Source organism: Zerene cesonia, chromosome 28 (genome assembly GCF_012273895.1).
Source record: "Zerene cesonia ecotype Mississippi chromosome 28, Zerene_cesonia_1.1, whole genome shotgun sequence".
In the NCBI taxonomy this organism is placed as follows: Eukaryota; Metazoa; Arthropoda; class Insecta; order Lepidoptera; family Pieridae; genus Zerene; species Zerene cesonia.
The window spans coordinates 2,231,569-2,239,786 of NC_052129.1; the positions used below are offsets into that span (position 1 = coordinate 2,231,569).

Genomic DNA, 8,218 nt, shown 5'->3' on the forward strand with positions numbered 1-8,218 from the left:
GTAAAAGTAATAAATGTTATATGCAGTTAACAATTTTCTTTTTTCTTTATTACAATATTTATGGCAAGACTAGGTATAGCGGTATTTTAATACAGGCTAAACTCTAATAAGTACAGTAAATATGCTTGTTTTATACTGTGACTAGCTGCGCCCCGCGGTTTCACCCGCGTAAGTCCGTATCCCGTAGGAATATCGGGTTAAAAAGGTGCCTATATGTTATTCCATTTGTCCAGCTGTCTACGTACCAAGCAATTTTCATTGCAATCGGTTCAGTATTTTTTGTGTGAAAGAGCAACAAACACACACACATCCTTAAAAAGTTCGCAATTATAATATAAGTGGGATAGGATGGCACAATCGCGTCATTCACATTAAAAGTAGATTGCAGATATATATTATTGATGCGATGACATCGTAGTAATAAACCGACGAATTTATTTAACGAGGTACCAAATCATCTGCCCTTCCATAAAAATGTTGATTCCAATGTTTATTTATGGTTGAGATAAAAGGGAAAAAAACGGAAAATATTCGGCGTTAAAACATCGTTTACTAGCGTTTTTAAATTTAACGCTTCGTACCCAAGCACATAGCAGTTAAAATGTTTCAATTTAAAAATATTTGCAAACACTGTCTATTAATAACCATCTGTTTATGTTAATCGGTCCCGAATCAGTGCGATTGAGAAAACAATCTTTTAATAGTTTAGTATTCAATGCATTTTAATGTAGGCCCGAGATTCGTGTAGACTTTTTTATGTCTTAGACTTTTGGATAGCATTTATTGTATTTCTTTTTCCTTTCTTTCTATTAACTTTTGTTTTATTTGTCGTGTGTAATTTAGATTTTTTTTATAGGAGAGACTGACAGTTTGTGGCCACCGTCGTTGTATAAAAGTGTTCGAAACGTCAGCATCGCCTTAACTAATTATAATCAATAACAACTCTTTAAAATCCAGTAAAAAGTCATTAATTTCTATATACTTTTAGTTTCTTGTTTTCATTTACATTGATCACTAATGTTATACTTCGTAAGCCATATAGAGGGAGGGGGGATCTATCCTCCTCCCAATTTCGTGCTTTTTTGGAATGTGAATATGAAATAATAATATCTTTTTCGTATTATTCAACTAGTTTTTTACTAGTTAAACATTAAACATGAAGCAGCTTGATATCATATTCTTGTAGTTATGGATTACAGGAAAACGGTCAAACAAAGGTAAAGATTTACCGTAATATCTGAATCATAAAGACTTAAACAGAACAGGTCATTACAAAAACGACTCGAAAGTTTTGTCCCAAAATAAAGAATTTATGTCATAATTACGACGACAACGTTAACCATTTCACGCGTAATTCCACGCCACAAAAATATTATCCGAGAAAAATCGTGACAGCTGAGTGGTATGAATGTCAGCGAGAACGAAATTTGTACGGAAAATTTATAGGAATTCTAATCGTGAAAACATATTGCGAAATGTTAAATGTTCACTGGTTTTGTTTCATGTAGAAATATTGGTATTAGGAAAAACGTAGAAGTAAAGAGTGAAGGTCAATGCTTTATTATATTATAATAGTAGTTCTAGCACGCGGCTTCGCTCGCATAAAAAGTATCGTGTAAAATACTTTTTAATTTCTATCAGGCATAGCAATATTTCGTAGAAATTTTTGGGAACTAATGAAAAAGACGTAATATACAAAACAGGAAAAAAAACAAACGCGTTAAGGTTTTAATAATTCATATATCTACTACTAGTTGCGTTCCGCGGTTTCACCCGCTTAAGTCCGTATCCCATAAGAGTATCGGGATAAAAAGTTGCCTGTATGTTAGTCCAGTTGTCCAGCTGTCTACGTACCAAATATCAATGCAATCGATTCAGTAGTTTTTGCGTGAAAGAGCAACAAACACACACACACCTTTCGCATTTACAATATTAGTAGGATAGGATTATTCTCAAAATAATCAACTTTATTACTTTTGGAGGTCATTATCAACCGAAATAACGTAAGCAGTACATTATATAAACACGAGAGATTCGTAAAGTAATTACTGAAAAGCATTTAAATCCATTAATACGTCACACATATCACAGGCAGACTTCCGTCGGATAATTTTATAAATTGCAAAGGCACAAAAATTATTTATCTTCCATGGAAATAACACGCTTAAAATTGTTTATAAAACCGTCAGCTGTACCAGGAAAAGAGTTTATTAGGTGTCATGATATAATAGACTAACAACTCTATTAACATGTGTAAACTTTTGTTTTAATATGCTTCCTATTTCGCGAAAAATGTATCCCAGTTTTTTTTTAATAAAAGAAGTGGTTACTCTGAGTTATATACAAAATATATTGTATGAGCACATGAGACATTTCATGTTGACGACAATGGACGATGTTTTTTCGTATTTTCGTATGTTTGTACGTTTGTATGTAACCTACTGATTTAGACTCGATTGTGACCCACTTAAAACGATCAAACATAATTCAAACTTTGTACATCTATAAAGGATTGTTCGAGAATACAATATTATTTTCATGACTATATCTTCTTGTCATGATTAGGATTGGCCAGATTAAATATGTAATTCTGTATAAGAGACAATTGAGTTAATTTTCTCATTATATCGTGTTTATCCGTTTTTTTTAACTATATTTATTTGAATTCAATATCATACTACAGATTCTATGCAGTTACGTAAGTACATATTTATTTTAATCATTATGTCCAGTTTAGTAAATCATTCATCAAGAAAATAAAGAAATAATTAAAAAGCATACGTTATTATTAGGTGAACCTAAACTATACATGCAAACTTCCTCTGAAAAGGTACTTCCCGCCTACAGTTCACCAATAACTCTATAACGCAGTAAAAAAACATTATTTTAATTTCGTGTATCACAGGATTCAATAAATCAGTGTCCAGAACCATCCACGCGTATTTATGTATATCGTGAATAAAATTGCGATTTCAATTTCATCGCGTAAACAGGAAACCGTTTTGAGAAATTAAATAAACAAATTCGTATCGCAAATAGGTATCTGGTTATCAACCTTGGCACCTCGGCTCGTTCCATCACGCACTTTATCCAAGTATATGCTGCGTAAAAATAGGTCAAGTTCTTGATTAGAAAGAGGGAATGGATTTTAGTCGTAGAAAGTCGTAGAAAATCGTTGAAGTTAACTCGACTTGGGTTGCAAAGAGTCGCAATTGTTAATGAACGGGCGAAACGAAACACCTGGTTATGCTATTTACTAGTTACTCAAATAGGTAGAGATTACCTAAAGTTCTTTGAAATCTCATTAAAATGGACTCACTCTATGTTTAGGTAAATTTCACCTTTCTTTTTTAAAGGAAACAACATAAACTGACTAAAAGGTAATAACTTAAACAAGTTTGATTCTAATCACATAAATATTAAGTAGGTACTTACATATATTGACTAAAAATAAATATCTCAAAAAAGGTTTCAGTGAAAACACTTAAATAAAGTGGTTTCTGAGAAGGAACACTTTTATGTACGTATTTTTCCATTCATTCGTATATCTCTCCATAATATTTTCCATCAGGTCGATAGCTCTCGAAGGAAATATCGATGGATGCTTCGGAATTTTACACATTCTCATAAAACCATGACAATCATGTCAAATACAGTGAAAATTATTTTCAACAACAATTTTTTCATGTCATAACGGGCAATCGAGCTGGTGGTTCGTCTGATCCCAATCGATTACCACCGCCCATAAACATTTTCAGAGGTACCGCGAGACCGCTGTAAATGCGATGTCCGGTTTTAAGAGATAAGAGAAAAGGAATTAATCAAATCTGAACAGAAATTAATAAAATATGTGAGCAAAATGACAAATGAGCCTTCTACAATGAGATAGGTTATTGGACGACTATGTTAAATGTATAGATATATGTAGGCAGTGGGACTTTCAATGACATTTCGTTAGATAAATACCAACTCATTTATTGATTATTTATTTCTTTAGTAAATTGTATATTGGAGAAAACAAGTAACAATTAGTTAATATTTTACAGACAAGCCTAGCACCGGCATTAGCAAATCATGAGCTTTTACGACTTTATAAGCACGAGAAGACTTAAAGCTAAAAGGTTTCAGAAGTAACACGTGTTTTACCTAAATTATTAACGTAATTCAGTCTAGACGTAAATCATTATAAAATTAGGCATTTTAAAACAGACCTTGATACCGACTTTGATCTCGAAGGAAGAATTTAGATTAACTTTTACTGTAGCGATTGTAAAATCGATTTTATTAATACCATGAAAGAACGCTTTTAGGCCTTTCTTATAACTGGAAGCGTTTTTAAATCACTAACTGGAATATTTTACGATTCTTATTTTTCATTATAAACTTACTTATATTATAGCAATTTTTATAGTTGAAATTATTTTACAAATATTACTCCTCGGCAGTAGCAGAGTGAGGCAAACCAGCAACTATTTCCATTCTAACATCTTTTAATTGTTCTTTATCGTATGCCGGTTGATTTAAATTTTTATTTATGGAAAATATACACAATGTAGGTACATGGGACACTAATATTAGTTTTTTCTCTTCCTCATAATTATGAACATCTATTGTTTTCACTAAATAAACAGAGCTGCTCCATGAGGGTTTAGTTTCTTTACCAGGCTAGCCAAGTCATTCTCAACTCTTATTTTAGGCCTGAAATCTGAAGTAAAGGCTAGAGGCTAGCGTCCGAGTTAGACTTTATTAATGTTACAAAGGTCTTTCACATCTCAACATACTAGCGTTCGCAGTGATGTTTGCCTCCAATGACATTGAACCCGCTCCCGCCGTGTAATGACAATAAAATCGACTCAATGGGCCCCCATGACGTCTGCGATATGACTTGGAGCGGATTAGTATAACCGATTCCACTAATTCTTATCTATAATACTAGTTTCTATTTCCGCATTGTGTGACGTAATATTTTTTTTACAAATCGTTTTAATGGTAGGAAACTGATGGCATACAAATGACAAAATTTAAAACTTAATGGCTAATTATGAAACTTTATGTGAAATTATCCTTCACGCATGTAAGTGGGCCAATACAATACAAAAAGTAGTAGTAGTGTTTTTAAGGAGTTAAAGAATCAATCAAATCAACGTTCTTAATTTAAGGAGCTTTGTAATTTGTGGGTTAGTAAAAATATAATTTCCTTTTACATTTTACTTTATACATAACATAATAATGTTGCGGTTACCTTTTAAATAATATAATAATGTCGCTGTGTATTAGACATCTATTAGATAAAACGGTAGAAGACTTTTTGTCTGAGTTTCACGCACAACCCGATGAAACTTTCTTTGCCATATAGCTGTCAATCATCGTAAAGTACAATTTATTGTGAAGAATTACATTTCTATGTACACACGCGCGAATAAAGTCAATGATACAATTTATTAAAAAAATTAAGTTATTAATAATGCTTTATATAAATACCTTGTAATATAATTATATGTACACACATAGGTACAACACATCCCAAACATGATACACACTTTCGTTAAGAGCATACATACGTCTATGATTTGAAGGAAATCGGGGCGGTGAGTGTATAGAAAGCTATTAAAGAAACTACATGCGAATATAACACAATGCTTTTATTCTTGTTTACAGTAGCTGCTAATGAATCAATTATCACCTCAACACACTACATTTAGATCATTGTATATCCTCCTTTTCAATAATATAGTAATTTATTATATGTTTTTGAGACTAGAATATCTTAATATATAAAAATCCAGTGTCATGATGTATCTTCTCAATTAACTCTTCACCACCTCAAACGATTTGGACGCAATTTGGCATTTTATGTGTAATTTGGTCCATCTTTAGATATAGGGTAGTTTTTATTTATTTGATTAATTATCCTAATAATTCATAATCTTAATATTTTTAATTATTACTCAGCCACAGCAACGTGTGGCCGGGTATGCTAGTATGATATAACAAACTGCACGGCTCCGCGCAGGTAGTCATTTGTCGTAATTGAAATAATATAAGCTATTCTATATCTTAAGTTGGATCAACTGGATCAACTGCACCAGGTGTTCAAGTTCGATTAAAATCGGTTGAGTAGTTTAGCAGTGCATACATTGCCGTCTTAAGTTATGGGGGGCCCTTGGGCACGTAAGTATTTGAGGCTCGGAAAGTAAAAGTAGTAATAGTAAGGAAATTCTTGGTCCTCTGGGCCCCCCTCTGAGGATGCCTGGGCACGGGCCCCGTGTGCCCTTATGGTAAAGACGGTAATGAGTCGCACAAATAACGTAACACCTAATTTGAATAAATTAAGGTATAAGGTAAGCTGTGTCATTCGTACCTATATTTTGAAGATCTATTTCTGTTAAATAGCATAGTATTATGTTATCTGTAGTTAAACTTATTATTTTATTTAGAAATTAGTTCTGTAGAATATTCATTTCTTATAATATTTTTGTATTACGAACGTAAACTATAAAGGTTAAAGTTTCCTAAGAACAAACATGCTCAATTTAAGATACAGTTTATTGATGCCTGTGTTTTCATAACAAACAATTCACTAGCTATTTTATATAAATTAAGGTTATTTTAAGTCGTAAATGAGTTTACCACTCGCAACAATAGATGACTCAGCGTCAATAATTTCTGTTAGACTCGTGATTCATAATCGGTATTTGATGTACGAACACACGTCAAATTTATTAGATTATTTATTATTATTATACATCGGTTAAGATAGCCGATCTATGTACTTTGTTATTAATCTATTTTAAATGCTATTAAATGTAATATGTGGTTTACAAAGGAAATTTGTTTGTAATAATATCGGATAATTATCACTATTCGAAAAACCAAGTGCGATAATTATGATATCACTAGGTACATAGTAAACAAAATCGCTTTCTCTGTCCTTATGTGTGCTTAAATCTTTAAAACTACGCAACGGATTTATATGGGGTTTTTTTAAAAGATAAAGTGATTCAAGAGTGCGAAGCCGCGGGCAAAAGCTAGTTTGTTAAATATAATTTGAAGATTATGCTTATTTTTCAAAATTATACTTATTAAAATACTACTCGAAAAATTGGTGTTGACTTGTCCATTTAAAAGGCATAAACAAATATATAATTTATAATACGCACATTGAAGACTATATTAAACTTATTAAATTGTGCCTTGCGAGGATATTTCCTATTTACAGTTATGACTTAAGAGGATAGAGGTAGATAGATATTTGTCATAAGAAACTTCGAATTCAGAATCTCCCTTTATCGAGACGTTGCTCGTAATTATTTTATCAAATTACAATTACAACCTATTTTATAATTTGATGCTTAACTGATTGATGACATTTTATTTAATTTTTAACACAATATTATAAATTTAATACGGTCTATAAATCTGAACACATTTATATTTTTTTAGTTTTGCTATGATGGATTTTTATTTTCTTATAGTAGACACATTATATTAATTGATTTTAGTACTAAGTTTAAATATCTCCTTGGGCAATTTTTTTATACAATACTTCCTACCAATTTGTACGTATGATTTGTAAGGAGACTTCAGCGAATACAAAATGCATAAAATAATTGTGATACAAGTATTTTTTATATGTATTCCTCAGACATTTTGCACCTACCAGAACTCTGATTATCATCAAATACTGTTTACGTTTTTTGACATTTATGTACTATCCGCCGTCTGCAGCATTCCACATATAAATTGACGTCACTAGTTTGTAGTTCCAGAATCCAGCTTTAGAGATTTAGGATAAAGATAACGTATTAAAAATGTTATTCCTTTTTTTTAAGCTAGGTGCGTAAAACTTAAAAGAATGCGGGAAAAAAAATCTGAAAAAATGATCATATCTTTTATTTCCAATAGTAAACTGTTTAAACTACTAATGCCTCTTCTTTAAAAATGTAAGTGTTTTTGGAAAAAAATAAAAATACATGTTTATGTTTACCTTAATAGTTGAAATGACTGCAGTAAATCCAAGTTACACTTAAAATACACATCACAATAGTATGATTGGCTTGTTTGCAAGCTTGAAAGTTAGTATGATAGGAGTAGTCTTGCAATTGAGCTCTAGTGGGCACAGTGCTCGTAAAACGGAACGAAAATTCCACGATTTTCACTCAAGAAATTGACAAAGAACGGTATCTGGAAACGCCTCCAGTAAGTGCGCTATCTTGGA

General features: G+C 31.8%; 1 protein-coding gene across 2 annotated transcripts in view; it reads right to left on the minus strand.

The window, feature by feature from the left end:
• The window catches only part of LOC119837532, a 41,174-nt gene extending 32,956 nt beyond the window's left edge, over nt 1-8,218 (minus strand). For both annotated transcript variants that reach the window (XM_038363120.1, XM_038363122.1), the window contains exon 1: nt 7,988-8,218. The gene's annotated coding sequence lies outside the window, so the exon portion shown is untranslated. The remainder of the gene's footprint in view (nt 1-7,987) is intronic.